This window comes from Meleagris gallopavo, chromosome 1, assembly GCF_000146605.3.
Source record: "Meleagris gallopavo isolate NT-WF06-2002-E0010 breed Aviagen turkey brand Nicholas breeding stock chromosome 1, Turkey_5.1, whole genome shotgun sequence".
Classification (NCBI taxonomy): domain Eukaryota; kingdom Metazoa; phylum Chordata; class Aves; order Galliformes; family Phasianidae; genus Meleagris; species Meleagris gallopavo.
Genome location: NC_015011.2, coordinates 173,173,869 through 173,195,326, shown reverse-complemented (window position 1 = coordinate 173,195,326; position 21,458 = coordinate 173,173,869).

The following is a 21,458-nucleotide window of genomic DNA, read 5'->3' as shown; positions in this document are numbered from 1 at the left end:
TATGAAGTAAATAATCTTAAGAAAAAAAATAGAAAATTGATTTAGAGTACAGAAACAAAATATTTTGACTCAAAAATCTCTTTTACAAATGAATTGAGAATGTTAGCTTTATTTTTCTGTTTGTTGATATTTTTATATAACAGTCAAAGGAAGTTATGCACTGTTGAGTTCTCCTTTGGCAACCAACATTCTTAGTGTTTTTTTTTCTGATAATTGTTGGCAACGAATATTTATATTAGTAATATGAAATAAATATTTCTTTTCATGGAATCATAGAATCCTCAGAGTTGAAAGGGACCTCTGGAGGCTACCTAGTCCAACTCCCTGCAATGAACAGGGACACCACAGCTAGATTAGGTTGCCCAGGGCCTGATTCAGCCTTGCCTTGAAAGTCTCCAGGAATGGGGCATCCACTACATCTCTGGGCAGCCTGTTCCAGTGCCTCACCACACTCACTGTAAAAGATTTTTTCCTTATACCCAACTTAAATCTCCCCTCTTTAAGCTTGAAACCATTTTCCCTTGTTCTATCGCCATAGATTCTGTTAAAGTGTCTGCCCCCTTCTTCCCTGTAGATCTCCTTCAGATACTGAAAGGCTGCTATCAAGTTCTCCCCAGAGTCTTCTTCTCTTGACTCTGAACAGCCCCAGCTCTCTCAGCCTGTCCTCATTAGAGAGATGTTCCATTCCTTGGATCATTTTGCGGCCCTTCTCTGGATGCCCTCCAACAGCTCCTTGTTTCTTCTGTACTGAGAACTCCACATCTGGATGCAGTACTCCAGGTGAGGTCTCACCAGCACAGATAAGAGAGGTAGGATCATCTCCCTCGGCCAGACTGCTTTTGATGCAGCCCAGAATACAGCTGGCTTTTTAGGCTACAAGGGCACATTCCTGGCTCATATCCAGCTTCCCATTCACCAGGTCTTTTTCAGCACAGCTTATAATTTAACTCTTTATCATTTAACTCTCAGCGTCAACATAATAACTATTTTGCACTCTCTGTGGAGATTTCCATATATCAATTAATGTTGTTAATAATTACACATGGTCATTACAAAGCATGCAAGGCCACTTGTATTGGAGAACAGAACATATATTGCGGACAAGAAAAAAGGAATGAAAAAGTAAATGAGAAAATTTTGTCTATTTTCAGACATCAATCTTCATGTGCTTCAGAAACCCTGGCTCAGAATCTGTTCTGCTGCTTCTACTAATTCATCCAGGAAACATACTATTCAAAAATTTTATAATATTTAGAATGTTTCTAAGAGTTTTTTGGGGGAATAAGTTGTCTCAATTTACATGTTACCTAGCTTAGCAGGGATTTTTATAATTCATCTGTAATTCCAGTAACTAACAATGAAAAACTGTGGGCTTTAAGCAAACGTGTTGGGCCAGATGTCTACTATTAACATTTAAAACTAATACCAGCAGTATTGATAGATTTCATGGAAAGATTTTTACCTTGTAAAGAAGGTGGAAAATAGCAATACTGTTTTTAATCATCATGATAACTCAGATTTACAGCTGTCATGGAATATTCTCAGAGTGTGATAAAAATGTCCAGCGTCTTTATATAGACTATCTGTTTTAATAAGGTTTCTTCCTGAAGGAGGGAGATGAATAATATCTTTAACTCATTCTCACTCACTCACTTTTCAAAATCAAAACAAGTAGAGGAATTTACTTAAACTAAAGGTTACAAATGCACAGTTGAACACCTTAGTACATAATGTTCAGAGTCAAGTAACTGTGTGATACAAGCCCCTTCTTTCATACCAACACATTTATTCTTTTATTTTTATGCTTCCTCTGTTTTGTTGTTGGTGTTTTTTTTTTTAATACCAAAGCCTTCCTGAATTACCGACTGTTTATTTTTTAATTCCGTATGCCAAAGCACTGACATACAACTAAGTATTCAAATATATCATTTTCTTTCTAAGCTTGTCTTAATCATTCCAATATTTTGAGCTTGACATACATTTAAAATGAGGTTTTATGTAAAAAAAAAGGAAAATGTGTGACTACATTGACACACGAGTATAATTATATGAACAATGAAAATCTCTTTTTCTTCTTAATAGGAAAAGGCTTAAAAATGGCATAATTGTTGTTATAAATACTGTTGAAGATGGAAATTGATTTTCTCAGCTTGGAAGCAAGCACTTTTTCTGTCTCTGTTCAAAGTTTCTGTCTTTAGTTAGCAGTAGCCTAAGTGATATTGGCTAAAGAAGTAACAGGAAATTGGGAGATTTTTCTGCCCCATTTTTGATCATTTGAATAAACATAGAGACAAAAATATCCACAGATAAGAGGTGAGACTACTTTCTTTTTTATTTATTAATTTCCTCTTGGAAACTTCTGAGGGTGATGGGGGAAAATAAAATTCTACTATTTACAGGAGAGAAAAGTATTTATCGAAAATTTATATTTTTATCGATGTCAAAAAGAGATATTAAACAATGCAACAACTTTAATTGTATTAACTTTCTAATGTATTATATGCAAATATGCAAGAAAAGAGATTGGCCAGCAAACAAGGACAACTGCACTAAGACATGACAATTCAGTTTGTATAGGAATGGGAGACACAGCAGATTTATTTTTGGATTTGTAGCTAACCTGCAACATTTATTCTGCTTGTGCTATGAGAACAGAAGTCTTATGGGAGCAGAATGTCATGATCTGTCTTTAATTGTTCACCTTTTCATCACTGATGACGTGATGAGGTTGCAAGTTATGTACTACTCATATTCGAAGCAAATTTAAACTCTAAAAGGATAGCTGAGAAAAATTGGAAAATTAATCTTTTTTTCCCCCCTCTTTTATGTACCAATCTGAACTTTAGAGATATGAAGAGGAAAAGCAGGTTCTCCTTTGGTCTTCAGATAGCTTCTACTGTATATTGTCTTTGTCTAACTGAATTCAAATCACAAAGTGTCATCTTTCTTAATTCCCACCTCTCATTTAAAGTATTGGATGATTCTCCTTAAAATTGAAATACCTTTGCTATGTTTAGGAGTCCTCAAGTCATCAGCAGGAGGATGTAATTCCTTTCCTTTGTCCTCAGTATAAGTGAAAAATCAGATTTGTTGAAGGATTTGGATTGATGAGAAATGGCTGTCTTCTGCTTCTTTTGAGAGAGTGGTGAGGTGCTGGAACAGCTGCCCAGAGAGGTTGTGGATGCCCTGTCCCTAGAAGTGTTCAGGGCCAGATTGGATGGGGCCTTGGGCAGCCTGATCTGGTATTAAATGTGGAGGTTGCTGGCCCTGCATGTGGCAGGGGGTTGGAGGTTCGTGATCCTTGAGGTCCCTTCCAACTCTGGCCTGTGAATCTGTGATTTTAGGAAAGAGAAGAAACCAGGCTCTATATCAGCTTTTGCCTTATTACATAAATTGTTACTCAACCTCCTTCTCGTCCCATATATTTATAAGCAAAGAATATAGAGAAAAAAATAATCATTGTTAATTGATTAATTATATCATTTAATTCCTCACATGTCAGTGAACTATGTCTTTTCTGAAGGTCGTGAATTTTCCATGAGTCAGGGTAACATGTTGGTCTTTACAGTTGCTGCTGTTGTACAGAGCCAAGGCCACTCTTAACAAAGAGCCCAAGGACAGAAAGGTTGCAAGTTATGTACTATTCATACTTCAAAACAAAGATCAAAGAACAGGTAATATCGGCCTTCTACTAATCAACATAATCATACTCAATGGAATTCTCATTATTTTATTTTTTAAATATTTTTTATGTATTTCAACATAATGTGGAAAACAGAAAAGAAAATTCTGTTTTTTTTTTCTTTCCAATTGTACAGATATTTTTATAAAATTATGCCACAAATCTTCCAGAAAAACAGAAAATCATAGGGACAGTGATGGGATGGATAGTTCACCCTCTGTCAAGCAAGTGACTGGAAACTACATCTTGATAGATCCTATACTGAGTAACTAGTAGGATTTGCCAGCACTTATCCAGCATGTACCAGAACACAGTAGCCCCAGGCTTGTACTTAATTGACTAATTTTTGCCTGATGCAATAGCAGAATTTCAGCACACTATCAACAAAAAGTACATAGTTTCATCATTATGTTTCCTTACATTTTGCTGAATTGCTGTTCCAAGTTTGTATTTTATATACAGCATGAGTTTGCCAATGTGAAGGACCCATTCAGCAAAGAAAATGCTATGCTAAACATTTAAAGCTGTGTATAATTTGTGTCCTTGCTTCTAAATTCTGTCTTTTTGTTTCCATGAAATGTAATAGAGGAAAGAAATAAAAAAGAAATTGTCCTCTGTCATTTAATAAAACTTACAGCTGAATGGATCTCACAAGCAAAATAAAAATGTCAAATTTTGTGAGACATGTTCTGGTAGATGTGCAAAGAACTAAGTAAGATCAGTAGAAGTGCTATCAATACAATCAACAGCATTCCTTCATGAATATTGGTTAAGGAGGATATCTCCTCTCCAGGGAAAACAAACAAACAAACAAACAACAAAAAAACAACCTTTAATAATTTATCTCAGAAATAAAGTAGATGAATGAGCAAAATGAGCAAAAATCAGGAGATATTCTAATTCTCCTGACAGAAGTGATAATTTCCTGCTATAATTTGGAAAATGTTGGTACTCTAGAGGAGTAAGCTTAAACTTACAGCTTAAGTTGTAATCTTCATGACAGTAAACTCCATTTTAGGATGCTGACAACAACAACAAAAAACTGTAAACACTGCAGCCACTTGAAGCAGAGTGCAGAACTGGTTAAAGAAAAGAGAAAAAAAAAAAGGTCTTTGAAGGCTTTTCTGCAGATCAGGCAGTACTGGTTTAAGAGGAATTAATTTCAACCAAATTAGCTAGGAATGTGTGTGTGGCTTGGATAATTCCACAGAAATATTCTCATATTTGGTCTTAATTAATATTTGTATACTGGCAATCCCAGAGCACAGAACCCTCTTGTTAATTAATACAGTACTTTAAGGATGAAGTGGTCCAATTTCTTTCTGAGATGTCATATATTTCACAGCTTTGTACATGACTGCTGTGTTATGACATTCTATATGGACAAGGAACTGTCTTAGTTTTGTTCTTGTTCCATTTCTTTGTTTTTGGTTTTGAATGATAGTATCCAAGGTATCCACATTTGAGCAACTCTGCGTCCATCTCGAAATGAGGGACCTAAAACTGAGCACAGTATCCAGGTACAGTCTTATCAGAGCAAAATACAGAAGTACAATCATTTCTTTGTTCCTGCTGACCACACTATTTCTGATGCAGGCCTGGCTACCATTAGTCTTCTTGGACACCTAAGCCCACTGCTGCTTCATGTTCTGTCAGTTGTCAAGCAGCACCCTCAGGCCTTTTTCTGCTGGGCAACTTTCCAGCCAGTGTTCCCAAAGCCTACATTGCTCTACAAGAATTGTTGTGACCTAAGTTGTGTTGTGACTTGGCACTTTGCCTTTTTACTGTTTTGCCCAGCATCCAATAAAGGATGGACTAATCCTTTTCTTACTTAATTATTTATAAAATCATTTTTAATTGTCTCTTATTGTAGCAGCCATACACTCTATCATCCTTTGATCAACTCTTTGGCCTTTGATAGTTCTAATTTTGTCCCTGCATAACCTCACAGCATCATAGTACTTCTAATGAGTTGCCTCACTCTTCTTACGAAGAACATAAAATTTCTATTTGCTAAGTTCCAGAAGCTTTATTCTGCCAGAATTCTGTTTGGGATCCTAAATCTGTTTGTCTGTAATGCAAAGAGGAAGTTTTATGTGCTTCTTAAATATACTATTCTCCAATGCATTATTCAGAAGTGATTTAAAGGAAAGAATGACAATTTATACAAAAATATCTGCAAGAAGCAAATCTACAAACAAAAAAAATTCTTGCAACAACCATTAGCATACTTTTTTCTGCAACACGTATTATATTATGTTTAAGGAATTAAACAAATGATGAAATGTTAGTACTAAATATGTACATAAGACTCTCCTCCCTTGTCTCATTCTCATTTCACCAGATACTCACATTGAGATCTCTCAACTTTAAGCAGCTACTAAGTTACACTATCTGATGATTGATCTCAACACAGAAATAATAGGTTGCCTGTAGAACACATGTGGATTCAATATCTAGTAGATCATTCATTTGCATGTACAAAGCAACCTGCAATTCTCTACTTGTGAGATACTGTGATTCTAAACGTCTAGTGTAATTGTCCTTTAACAATGAGGTAAAAAATCCCCATAGAAAATAAAGAAGGTTGTAGTAATATGAAGAGGAGTATTTAAAAGATGCAGCCAGGACATGGTGGTATCCTGGGCTTCAAATTAAATGTCAAATTCAATTTCCCACTGGAAGAATGAAGTGTGTGACTGCCCTTAGAGGGGCAACCTAATAGCACAATTTCATAATTGGTGCCTACCCTAATAGTGAGATAAAATACAGGAAGAGATGTTACTTGACTGCAATTATATCTTACTCTTTAAAAATAAACAATCTACCTCCAGCTGGACTTAAAACACATTTGGTTGAAATTTGAGCCTTTAGTAAAGTTCAATGGCTTTGTTTAAAGTCCTTGGGAAAATTATTGTAGATATAATATGATAACAGATAACCTCTCTGATGGGATCGTGCCACCAGTTATGTCTTTATATCTCTGACATTTTGCTCATACTAAAATTAGATTTGTGAAGGAAAATGAATGTTCTATTTAGAGTATTTTATTTTTTTCCTCTCTATTCAGATAAGCATGTGTTTTAATAATGAGATTTCCAACCCACTTTAATAATGTACCATTATACCTTAGTGAACTGTCTTTCATATAAGTAATAATAATGAGGTATGTTTAAATATAAAATGCATCCTTAAACATCTAGACACTTTTAGTGCTGGTTGTAATTAGAAACTTAAGAAACATGCGCAATTAAATATGCTCATTAAAAAAAAAAAAACAAACAAAAAAACCCACCAAACCACAGATACCATTCTGCAGTGTCAGTCAATTTGTAGCATCATCAATATTCTTCATTATGGCAGTGTTTAAAGTGGAAGATAGCTAAGAAAATTGTTTACATTTTTAAACCATCATAACTGTTTTAGATCAACAGCAAAGTGTTGATCTAAAGTCTCATTTTCAAACATTAAAATCTGGATGCATTTTTAAATTTGATATCTTTATGTCTCTAACAGCCAAGTTAAAAATAATAATTTCTACTATTAATTAAAAAAATCTTATATATCCTGAGATCTTATGAATATATTTGTATTTCTAATACGTAAATGCAATTCTAATACATAAATAACTATTTATTCTATCCATCTATATACTATGTTATTCTTTTTTCCTTACTCAGTAGTTTGAGATTTAAATAGATATATATTTCTAAAATACAATCAATGATATGTTTCAAAAGTATCTAGATTGACTGGTGTCTCTTCAGCTTCAGAAACTTTAATCTTAAATTGAAGATGTAACCTTTTTGATTTGTTTGAATTTTTCAGTAATCTCATCTGAATACATATGCAGTAACAACTTAGTGCTTATGCAAAATCATTGTACAGTGGAGACGCATGCTTTTTTCTATCCATATCTAACTCAGCTTGGAGAACATATTCTTTATTCTTCCTTAGATAATGACAACAAATGCCAAAAACAAACAAACAAACAAACAAAAAAACAAACCACTCATTGGAAAAGCAGAGTAGTTGTTTGCTTACGTGGATATTTTTAAACTTTTTTGAAAATTCATTTGATTATATGTTAAATAAAATAAATAAAGTAAAACAACTAAATTTTGACTTTATGTCAAAAATCATTCTTGTTATCCAAACACGAGGACTAGGTTAATGTAAAATTTCTAGAGTGGCTAATGCAGACAGTGACTGCACTTCACAAATAAGAAGTAGAGGGAAGTTTTCTATAGAATACTGTATTCTTTTTCTATTGTGAGGACTGTCCAGAAAAGAGAGATATACATACTGACAGATCAATTACATATAATCTTTCCATACAACACTGCTCTTTGTATTCTCCATCTTATCCATAGAAGAAACAGCCTGTTCTACTTTTTGGTATACTCTTTTTGTACCAATATCGTGGCAGGCTGGAAGCATCATGTAAGGTTTATATGCAGAAATTAAGTGGTTACTGAAGGATCTCACTTTATCTTTTGTATATACTGGGAGCCTGAAGGCACTGATTGATAGAGTGAGTGGGATTTCATGTCTTGGGTACGGAAAATTTGTTGGTCACTTTCATGTGAATTACTGAACTATATAGTGAACGACAGACCCTGTTGTAACTGAAATGATTTCTCTGGAAGTAAGTATAAAGATGAACAGGATTTACAGGTCCGGAGACTGTGGCTATTACTTCAGAGAATGATATATGTGAAAAACTCTTCTTGTGGAGATCTGAGTGGTGATGCTGTTTTGTGTTATTAAAATGCATAATGTCATTAATCTGGCAGTTGAATTAAGCGGATGGCTTATGCAGTGCTTATTTATACTGGTTGATATAATACCAGATGCAAGTGTTGTCAAGGCTATTTATCTAACTGCAGAAATTTTCTTTCTTGGCACTAGTTGGCTGCTGCAGAAGAGAGACCAAGACCTGCTACTCCTCTTACACTCTAGATATAGACCTACTGAGTATGTCAGTGCTCATTACTGAGCACAAAGAAATAGCAGGGTGATGCTGCTGCTATCGCTGTCCTCAATCCCTCTGCTTGACAAAGAACTGGCAATTTCCAGATGTTATTAATTCCCAATGGAATTTCTAAATAAATATGTGTGTCTGAAAAGAGTAGAATATTTATTTTTCCTGAAGTTTTTGGATGTAAAGAAATCATGTATATTACAAATTACGTACAGTGAAATAAGTCATTAATGTTACCTCAATTTTATAGCTGTTCATCCCTGAACTCCTCTGAGTTCATAAATGGAACTTAATAAAAGTGCTTGAATATATTTCCTGAATAATTAAAGCAAAATAGTGAGGAATGTACATCATAGAGGAAGAGATATCTTATTGCAAGTACACAGGGAAAGCAGTTAAGTGACAAGTTGAATTTTTCAGATCTAGTGGAAACTTTCATACTTCATTGAACAAAAAAGCAAAGACTGGCATAACTCAATTGTAGCTGCCTGTAAGTTGACTGAAGAATTTAAAGTAGCCATCTAAGCTTCTACTGTAATCAGGTTTCCATTACAGTTAGCAAAAGAATAAAGTTGTTCATCTTGCTTCAGAAAAGCTACTGAAAACAGCTGGAATGCATTTTCTTTCAGGTTATATATATTTCTCTTTGCTGACAAGTGAGCTTATATAACTTATACAATTTATAAACTGCCAATTTTTTCACAATTTTCATCTTTACTCTTATGTGTCTGCTACGTATGTATGATTAATACTGATGTAGCTAAAAACAGATATTGATGAATGTGTCATAAATGCTACAAGCGACCAGAGAACTTAATAAATGGTAGTTATGAACTAACATAGTTAGTAATGGACTTCTATTCCAGGTTCTGTTGAAGTCAATTTGTGTTGCAGTATTCTTTCCTATGACAAAGCAGGAGCAAGAAGGCTCTTTAAATTGCTTCGTCCACAGCAGCATGTGAGCTGAAGTTTAGGAAATGTCAGTATCTTTGGTAAATGGGAAGAAAAATCCCAATTAATTAATTTCACTGCTTTTCTTCTTAAAAAACCTTATCCAATAAATTTATATTAACCTTATAACTACTCCATGGAAGTAACACAGTAGTGCACAGTTGTACCCATTCTCAGCAGCCGATACATAAAAGTTTTTCCTGAACCTGAGTGGTACCCACATCTTTCCATGCTATATTCACAATAATGAAGTTAAATAGCAGCACCTCACTGTTACTAGATCAGAGAAGATGAAAACTGTTTCTGCCATCTTCATTTACTTTTGAGCATACCGATAACATTTTATATCTGATTTGCAATAAGAATCCCAAATTGTTAGCTCCTCTACCAATATTGGATGACCTGTGAAACAAGTCAAAAAGCTTTCCTTGTCAAATGACTATGTTGCTCTCCACCATACTTATTAATTACATTTAAGTAAATTAGTTATATATATATATTAGACAATGAAAATGCAGTAATTATGAAGAAATGGTAATACTTCTTGCTTTTCTCACCAACTTCATATGCATGTATTGGAATGGAAGAAATTCAATATTTCACATTTAAAAACTCATTTTAAAATATGTAAATGCAAATACATTCAAATAATATAAGATAATCAATATTTATTATAATATTAATTTATTATTTTGTGAGTACTGTGCGGGATTTTAAAAATAGATTTAGCTCATCTGAATAATTCAGAAATTCAGGACTAAGAGACGTTTTGAGATTTTTATTGAGGACTTGCGAATGCCTTGTTTCGTTCTTCAGAACATTAGTTCAGACGTTCATTACTATAAAAATTGTGATTAACTCACATTTTAAAATTGGGCAGTTTTCTTCTTTTGTACAGAATCATTGTATGCTTCTTCCTAGAATTTGACTGGTCTCTTTGAAAGCTATATTAATATAATGAATTAAAAAAATAAAAAACCTATAAAATAGTAATTTATATATTGAAAGTCCTCACTTGCCAGGAAGAACTTAACAAGAAAAGGTTCCATTGTAGAATAAACTTATAATATTGTTAGCAGTAAATTAAATGTTCATAAAACAGTTCAGAAATTGTCTTATGAAACTATGAAAAGTTGTGCTTTATTAAATTTTCTTTAAGATTGGTTGAAATATTATTAAACCTTGAAAATAACTGCTCTTCCCTTGGGGTGATAATCAGTCCTGAAAGATTCCTTGCTTTTTACATTGGCTTAATGTCATTTCACTTTCATTTGTCCTATAAGAAATTTCACTGACATTTCATTGTAAATGCGTCCATGATATGACTTTTATCAAATATTAACTTAATATAATTACATTACATTTAAACCATTTTGTAAATAGCATTGTCAAAAAAACTCTGGACTGAGCAAATTAGTTCTTTATTGAACGCAAGAAAGATCATGAACTCAATAGAGGTTATTTATATTCTGTCTAACCAGTGTCTGTCATAACCATCGTCTAGTAGTTAGCTTTATATGTAAATATACCATCAGGGAACACTAAAGAGTCAAACTCCTTGTAAAAATTTCAGGGAAAACGATCATCTCCACTGTTCGTGATGAACTTTGTAACATCTTAGCCTCTGCTTTTCTGAAGCCTTCAGTTCTCCATGGAGTGAACACTGTCCTGTCCTGACACATATGGGAGCAAGGAAGACTTACTGAACTGCTCCCTGTGGAAATTCAATTCACATCTTTCAAGTCCTGATTGAAGTACAGGTTGTGCAGGGAGGGATTGAGCCTTTAGTGTTGATTAGAAGATTTTATTTCAGTGATTTCAGCCGTAGATCTTCAGTTAGACCTCGGACTTTTTCCAAGAGTGTAATGATCCCTTTGTAGAAAGCCCAGTCAGTGATACTTATCTTATTCCATTTATTAATTTCATAGCCTTTCCACAGAGAAGAATCATATTAGCAGTCTAGTTGCATTTTAGGGCATCCTTTCCAGGATAGGTTATTTTTTTTCTTTTTCTTACAGACGTGTGGCAATAGTTTAATTTCTTACTCTTTTAAGTTCCTGCTCTTATAATATCATGTACAATATCAGAATTGCATATCAATGGTTACTTCATTATTATCTGTGAATATGGTGGAGACTTTTTATTTTTTAAAGGAAATGAAAGTTATATAATTTGAAGTGTCAGTGACTTGAGGTTTCCACTGATGTATAACTAGTACGAGAAAAATAAATGTTACATAGCAAACATTTGTTCAGTAAGTCACATTCTTTCCTCTGATCAGTGAAGTCGCTGTAAAACAAAGACCTACTTTCAGAGAGGATTTGCATTTAGGTAATTATCCCTTTCCTGTTTGTTCAGATAAGCTGATAAATATGCATATGATTGAAAAGGAAAATGAAGTAGTGAACATGGAAGAAAGCACTTTGATATCAGTATCAAAATGTCTATGCTAAGAGCTTCACTTCTTAATTATTGTAATTAAAAAAGAAGGAATCATCATAATTGCATATAAATTTATCCTAAATACTAGAAAACAAATATTAACAATAGTAGGTGCTGTTATTATTAAAAAGAATATGATTTTACTGAAAATAGTTTGGGCTTCTTTTGCATTAGTGTTGACAGCATTCATGTTTCATGTATTCTTGTTATTTTTGAACAGCCATGAGACAATATCCACCATTTCACTACTACATAAGACAATTCATCAAAATATGTTTTAATGAACAAAAAATATTGTAATAAGTTGTTTACAATTAGCACACAGAATTTAAACAGATTCCAAAGCAGTTTGGAAAAAATTCTGGGCAAAACAAAGAACTATGGAAATTGAAAACCACATCTTATACATAACAAATTAAATCTGTTAGACAAATTACTTGTTGCACATTATATGCATCAGCTATTTTAGATCACTGATTTTTACAAACTGCCTGCAGGGAAAATCTATGTCTTCTGTTTCCAAAAAGGAAGCTCACTGAATCTGTATAATTTGTGAAGAAATCAGAATAAGAAAAGAACAGGAATAAAAGCTCAATAAAAAGCTTAGTCCATCCTTGCTTTTAAATGTTAGACTATAGATCTAACTCAAATCATGCTGTGATGAAAAATAAATCTGTAGAACATAACGTGTTTAAGACAACTTCATTTTCTTAATGCACTTAATTTCAAATGAAGTCAAGAAACTGTTCCAAACATGTTAGTTAGATTTTTTTGAGTTTCAAATGTATAGTTCAAATGAAATGATTTAAAAATTATTTTCAGCAGTATCTCTTGCTTAGTAATTCTTCCACTACAAAGTGAATAAATATTTTTTTTTCTATTTTCTCAGGGTTAAAAAGTAAATGCTTGTTTTAGAAGGATTCTCATTGTAGGTTAGAGATAGTGAAAACTCAACAAATAAAATCCAGAAAATTGAAAATATTTTTGAAACTGCTTGCATATCTGTCCTTATAGAATGATTCATTCTGAAAACAGGCACTTTCTTACAAAACTTACAAAATATTCATGAGCAGCTTATAAAGCAAAACCTCATTTATTTATTTTATGTTTATCTATGTATCTGTTTCTTAAGAAAGGAAGTGTTTTCCTTAATAAGTTCAGTGCAGCTTCTATCTTTTAGCTATGTGCATAAAGGAATTTTTCAATTACAAAAGACTCTTTAAATGTCATCCAGAAATCCGATAACAGACACTGATTGTAAAGAATCCTGGAGAATATCCCTTCATTAATTGTAGGTCAGAGATTAGAATACATGCAAGCATTTCTTATATATAGTATTTTCATGCTCCTATTATTTCATACAAAATACATTTGTGATTATCTCACATGTAGAGTGATAGCCCCATTTTAACTGACAAAGTCTCTGTCAGACTCTATGAACTGTGCTCCTTAATTTGTAGATGTATGATAACTCTATCATATTGCACTCCTTGCACTCCTTTTGTTCACACAGCTGGTAAAATGTTACCAGTATCCTTGACAAAGCAAGTTATATGGGGGGAAAAAAAAGAAAAAAAAAAGTTCAAGATTCTTTCGTTATGACAATAATCAAGATTTCTAGGTAGGTAAATTTTTATAGTGCTAGAAAGTGATATATTTTTCCCCTTGTTTATTTTGCTGACAATTCTTCTACTGAGATAAACCAGAATACAGCAAATATAATATACTGCAAATATCTTAACAGGATTGCCATTGTCCGACATTCATGACTTAATTCATAGCATCTCCATGTAACTGCACTCAGTTTCTACATTTTGATATCTTGTGTAATAGGGCTGACGTTCATTGTGCATTGATAGGGCCGGCCAGGTGACAGTCAAGAGTTGTCACATAAAAGTTGTTACAGCTATTGTTCTGCATTCCTTGTCTGGTGCAAGTTACCATAGTTCTGCTCTCACCAATGAATATTTCATTAATATATATATATTTCTTTTCCATGGAAATTAAAATAATTGTAATTTGAGAATTCAATGAGAAAGTTAGAGAAGTTCCTCTTTCATTATGATGCTGCCTTTGCTCAGCTTCAGTTATTCTTCATCTTATTTCTATTCTACTGATAACAACATTTAATGTTTTTGTTTGTTTGTTTGTTTGTTTGTTTGTTTGTTTGTTTTTAAGTCTGATTGGATGGGTACAGCAATACCTTGTTCTAGCAACAATGTCATGGTTTAGTGATGAAAACTTCTGTTTATTATTCCCCGTTTGTGCAACAGAGAAATCACTAAGTTAATTTCTAATTTCTGTGTTGCACCATTACAACAGCAGCAGAAGAGAAATCAGAAAAAGAGAAAGTTTGGTGGAGCTGAGGGTGAGGGTGAAGGGGGAGGCTGTATTCTACCTTTTTTAACAGACATGGCCATAAGGGAAAAAACTTAAATATTAATGAAAATACTTATTTCCCAAAGGCCTGGCCAGCAAAGAATGCTGAAAGAGATAATTCACTAAGCAAAGGAACACAGTGGCTGAAAAGCATATTATCACTGAAGTGAAAAACAAAGGCAGCTGATATTAATAATTAATTGAGGAGGTTTCCTGTGGAGGTTTAGATGAGCTGCAGGCACAGTATGTAAAGTCACTTGAGTAACGCACTGTTATGCTGCCTTTCAGAGAAACTCACATTAATGTGTATACCTTATGCTAAGTTTGCCTGATATGACTTACCTGGAAGAATGTGAAAATCCTAATTGGGATTTTTTATGTGTTGAAAGCTGTACCTGTGTTGTGCTGTATGAATGAAAGGTGACAGGTTGCATGTTTAGATTGTCGCAGGAATTACTACTAGTACCTAAATAGTAGCTGTCAACTTGTGCTCACACTGCATTGCTGTTTGTGTGTATGCATACATGCTTGTCCCTATGTACAAAGGAAGGACTGTCAAAGTATGTTACAGCTTGAGCTGCTCAGAGGGAAATTGAAATAATACAGCAGGAACTATCCCTTACACTACAAAATTGTCTTCTCTTTCTGACAAACATGTTCAGCTTTTCCTCTGTTCACCTTCTGTGAATATTCTAACACATGGGCTAGGTCTCCCAAACAGCTACTGTACCACATTACTAAGCTAGTCTGAAAGCATGATATTGTCCCCTAAAGAGGTTAACAGGAACAAATCTGAATTCTCCTTTGTCACCTAGTGCATTGTTCTGCCCTAGAGGATTGTGAATCAAGGGAATCTCAAAGGCTTCCTAAAAAGATATGACTAATTAAGCTCAGGAAATTAACTTTATGTTTGTAACTTGATGTTTTTCAAAGACCAGACATACACTCATGTCTGTATATAACCAGCTGAAATTTCTCCTATTTTGATTTTTGAACTAGATGATCTTAGAGGTATTTTCCAACCTTAATGATTCTGTGATTCTATGGTTTTGAACTATTAATGTATTAATATTACTGATAATATCAAAGCAATAATTAGGAGCATAGAGATCAAAGGTGTAATGTTCCAAGGTGTGTGTGCTAGCCATGACAAAAAAAAATCTGAGGAATTGTGGAAGGAGATGAGTATGAATAATCTGTTCTGTATGAATTATGTTTGTTTCAAATGTATTGCTAGATTCTTTGTACATTGAGTAAACCAGTAGACACTGGAACTTATTCCAAACCAATTTTCAATTAGTAAAAATGCATGAATTTTACAGAAAATTATTCTTTTGTTTTGGGCTTTGTACAAGTATCAACATACTGCTCTCAAGCAAAGAATTCATGCTAAGCTTGGCATCTTGGAAATTCAAAACTGCAATACACAGACAGCTTTGGGATGATAACCATGCATAATACTCAAAGCAATGCCACAGCCATTTCAGCTATTAAAGCAGGTGACTACTGGAACAAGAACCCTCTGAGTATCTGTCAGAATACTTGCCCTATTGTAGAAAGAGTTCTTTGGAACAAGACTTCTAATTACATTAGGACCAGGTTTGTCTTTTGAATTGTCTATCATGTTATTGTGAGATATTTTTAGTTTTCTTAACAAAGATTTGTCTTTGTCTCACTAGGCAAAGCTTTAATGAAGAAGCATCAACACTGCTAACAATTGCACAAAGAGGGACCGAAGACCTTTTCAACCAATGATGTGGTTGTCATGGAAACTATTTCTGTTTCTGTCACTCACCGGGTGTCTTTCAGGTAAATTGAGACAAAAATAAGAAAACTCTGCTTACCATTTGAACTGTAAACAGTCATAGGAAGATGTAAAATCATTATTAAAATTATTTGCCTAAGTGGTGAACTTGTAAAGGATTCGATTAAGAAATTTACAAGCATAATCCATCTACTTTTATTTTATTTGTAGTTAAACATGATTAACATTAAAAAGAGACAAAACTAAGTATCTTATTTGGAAAAACAACAACAACAACTAAGTATCTTATTTGGAAGAACAACAACAACAACAACAACAATGCTAGCAGCATCATTAAGAAAGAAAAACAAAAAGTAAAATCATTAATTGCACAGTGCTTTCCTATGGAGTAAAAAGTACAGAATGCTTCACATTGGGGTCTGTGAATTCTTATCATATTCAGGTTCTAGAAACTAATTATTAGGTTGTTTTCTTAATACTGGGTGTGTTTTATTGATCATGCTGATATTTGCATGGTTAATAAGTATATAACTTGCATTTCTTTTGCAAGTTTTTGTCATGACATTAGCTTAGTTGACTTTTCCATTGCTTGTAAAGAAATAGATTAATCAATAATCATTTAGGCTTATCATATGGGAATTTTTGTAATTTGAAGGGATTCTGTCTCTAATTGAGACTTAATCTTTTTTTACCACCCTGTTTTCATAATGCTTCCTTATAATCTCTGTCAACAGTTACCTATCATCTCTCAGTTTCTTCTCAAACTCATGATTTTTTGTCATCACATGATCACATTTTGTCAATGAAATGGAATATTTTAGTTTGTTATAATGCTGTGATATTGGAGACAGGAATTTAAAAAGGAAAATATCCATGGATATCAATGTATATTCATTGAACGCGTTTATAAAATGATCCAATTGAATCTGCTTTCTTCCAATGTACCTTCATTATTTTGTATTATCTAAATCCATTTTTCAAGATCACAGTGAGTGTTTTTCTTGTTTTCACACATTGTGTGTCACCATTATCAATCGGCAATATTTCTGTCTCTGGCAGGTGGTATCAAGGTGTACTTTTGTATTTTATTTTGTATTGTGATTCCTTAGGACTCTTAAAGATTTATTCTACATTACTAAGTAGATCTGGACTTCTTTAGTAAATCATACTTAACTAAGAATTTCATTTTACATGCTGTTGCTGTTAAAGTATATGTGATAACACATTTTTCCCATACACAATAATTTTTAAGTTATTTCATTTGTAAAAATCATTCATTAGAAAATTTAATGCTCTAAGAGTTAAAATTCATCAAAGATATTTTTTAAGAAGGATTGAAGTACATTTTAATTAAATTGTCAATGTTCCCAGTAATTTCATTTACTATCTCCATATCTTTCACCTCTGATTACATCATTATACATTTGAGCTGCTTTTATATTGCAGCACTCAGTAGAACATGGTTACAGCTGCATACAGTTCCTACTGCTGATGGAGCCTAGTAGTAAGTTAGATGCCTGAATGCACTCTTCTTAAAGATAGAGCAAAAGATATTGATGCTGCTTCAATAGGATAAAGTTCATTTGATTCCTGTTGTTTTGAGCTATGTTAAAATTCAATAGTTATCATTAAATCATCAGATCATGGGATCATTCTTATCAACAGCCAGTGTTTCGAAGAAAGAACTACAGTGTTGTATTGATTTTGCAGTATTGAGGGAAATCATCCAAGAAAAGAAAGATGATCTCTTTGGTTTGTGTTGACTCTACTTTTTTTGTTATTTTTATTTTAACACTGACCCAGGTATTTTGAGCCTTGCTTATGCGTTAATGTTTACAAGCATGCTGAGCTTGTGTAGGAAATGATCTGTGGGTGAAGAAAAATGTATTTTCTCAATATCAGGCTGAGGATTGAATTAGGTCTTTTACTCCAATTTAACTGTAAGTAACAGAACAGCTCAGCTACCCGCATTCTGAGAAACATTACATTTATGAAGCATCAGTAATTAAAAGAAGCAAAGATACTCCCAGCATTGATATCTTGTGGCAGATATTACATTTCAGGACAAATTGAAAATGAATTAAGATGTTTTGTTAGACCTGGAGTCCACTTAATTTCTGAACTAATTGTTGGGAAAAAAAATATTGTTTTGGTTTTGTGGGGATTACTTTACCCCTCATAAGATTATTCTGTAGGAAAAGACCTCTGGCTGTAAGATAACAGGTTACCAAGGAGGGACTGTTAATCTGAAATTCAGAGAGGCCTTTCATTTGAAGTGAGTTTAGAGGTGGCTGTCTTAAATTTAAAACAAGGTAGTCAGAATTTAATTTGTTGGTAATTATTAGCTTTCTTGAGAGTTTATGTAGATAAATACATATAATTAAAAACTATATGTTTGAGACATTTAAAGAGGAATAACAAGAGATAACAGGTGTCTATTGATTTTTCAGTGGAAAACCAGAATAATAAAGCATTTTGCTTTGACAATTTATTTATTTATTTATTTTTCCTGGATTATTTGTTTGCCTTTGTGTTCCTGCTGTGTAGCCATGACATTACGATTCAACTGCACTATCTAGTGTACAACGGGGCTGGAATTATGTTACTAGGGTTTTACTGTCCCAATTCTCCTGGATCACTCTGCAATCTGCTTTTATGTGTATATTAAATATTTTTTATTTTTAGTTCATGCTACTAATAGATAGGGAGAGATCTTTTTCCTCTGCCCATTTGTCTGCCTTTTCTATTTGAACACATGTTGCACATTCATCATGTCAAAGAGAGATTCATTTTCTCTGTAAGGATTTATAACTCAAACGTCAATGAAATTATGGGTATAATGCAAGTAGCAGAGTCTAGCAATATAGATGTGGTACCTCTGAGACCCAGTGGTCACTTTTCACAGAGACAAATGGGTAAAAACTTGTCCTTAAACCTCATCCTTATGTACCATTCATTTCTTTGCACATAAAATATTTTCCCTCCTAGGCAAAAACTTCCTAAATAATGAATTTTTCTTTCTACCCCTCAGTGTGGTGCTCAAAATTAAAAACAGCATGACTTTTTTTTCTGAACAGTTGCTTGCTAGAATATGATATGAATGGACACTTACAAACAATGCTCTTAAGTAAGAAAGCATATGCTGAGCAAACACAAGTGTCCTTTGTATTTCTCACTTACAGCTAGCAGTATGCTGAGGTGCTTTTAGTCTTTTGTTATGACCATTCCTCTCCATCTGGATACTTGGAAGCTTTCAGGAACTGTCTCTGTCATCTGAATTTATCAGCATCCAAAGTGCATCACAAACCTGCAAAATATGTGACTTTCAGAATTCCAGCAGCCGCTGCCAGAATTAAAATTCATAGCCTAAGGTTCATAAACTCATTAACCAAACAATATAAAGACTACATACTACTGTGAGGTCCTGGGCTATTTCTCATTTTTATTTCTCTCCCTTTTTGACAACATCCTTTTTTTCTCAGAGCAGACAGTATGTGAAAGGTTGCTTCTCTGCCAAATGAATGATGAACACAGGAATGACCTGTGTTTATCACTGATAAGCCTATGCAATTACCCTTGCTTCCCCTCCCTTCCCAAGTCCAAAACTGATGACAGTATAGCAAATAGCATGCTACTGTGCACTTTTGATAGAGGAGTACAAAAGCCTGGAGACAGAGCTCTAGATAAGTACAAGAGCCTGGAGTTTTTAATATTCTCATTGTTCCCAGTAAAATGGAAAAGTCAAAACACTCTTCACTCTTGTATTGCCCATCCAGAAATACTGTACTGGCAGACAGTACAAAGCAAAAGAGGAAACAACTTGTTATAGACAGACTTCCTCCCACATTTTCAACCTGGATTCAAAACTCAATTGGAGGGGAGAGCCCTTATCAGCTAAAAGTAGCTCTTTGTGTAATTCTTAATTGAAAAGAATGAAAAGCTAAAAATAATTTATTCTTGCCAAAATCCTACAGTGAGTTTAATGTCAAGTAATTGAGAGCATTAAAACTGAAAAAGTTGGGGTCATGAAAAGAGGCATTTTAAGTATGCACATAAGGAAGTATTTTCATGAACAGTCCGTCAGCTTATTTGCATAGATTTGAGGATAGTGTGTTTGTTTGTTTGTTTGTTTTTATTGTGGGTTTGTGTTTATTTTTTTCATTTAAAAAAAATTGTGGAATAAACTATTCAGGTTTTTATATTTTACACATCATTGGGATTATGTAATAACATGCTAATGTGGTGATTTGTAGTTCCTCAGCATGCTGGCTACAAAATTGTAGGCAACCTCCATATGCTTCACTTTTACCATGGAAGTAATTGATGTGCTGGGCCTTGTCAGAGCTGAGACCACAGCAAATGTGAAAATATTTGGAACAGGGAAAAACAGTTATATTGCCATGTATACAAGCAGTAATTAATGACTGATATTTCATCACATAACAGTAGTAGTACAGCCACTAAAAAAATCATGTGTATTACATACGTAACACATTATAATTGCCTACATACCTAAGTATACTTTCTGAGCTCCATACAGTTAAGTTTGTTAAAAAGTTTCTACCTCATAATGAGCTCTTATCAGTCATACCAACAACTGATGTTTAGATTAACAATAGTTTGCAAAAATTTAGCAGTGATGCTATAGTTACCACCTGGTAACTATAACACATTTTTCCTAATTTTTTGCATTTCTTATTTGGTGAATAAGTCTTAATGTAATAAGCTGTTTGGGGTCATTCAGTCAAAATCTGATGCTTTCACAATGTTTTATGTTGCATGAGATATGATATTAAGCCACATGTTTTGTACTGGTGGCAATATTAAAAATCATAACATAGAAACATTTTTTGTGTTAAAATAATGGATTTGAAGTCTGTTGCAGAAATATTCATTAATTTTCAGGTTACACAATAGAGTAATGAATCTACTCCGTTTATATACTGAAAATGAAAATTTGATGGAATTAAATTTTGATGGATTTCAGTCTTGATGGAATTCAGTCTCATTCCTCTAGTGTTCAATGAAAGCACCAATCAGTATTACCTGTTTATCATGAATTTGTTTAATCTGTTCATTCATCCCTCTCTTTTTGGATAAAACAATGAAGACTGAACCTCCTTTGGCTTCAAAAGTCTATCATTTGACACTAAAGATACTCAACATCATTAGCATTGACATGCACTATCATTTATATCAGTATAGTCAAGAGTAAGTCATTCTGTTTTGCTTGCTGTTCTGTCTAAATTTTTATT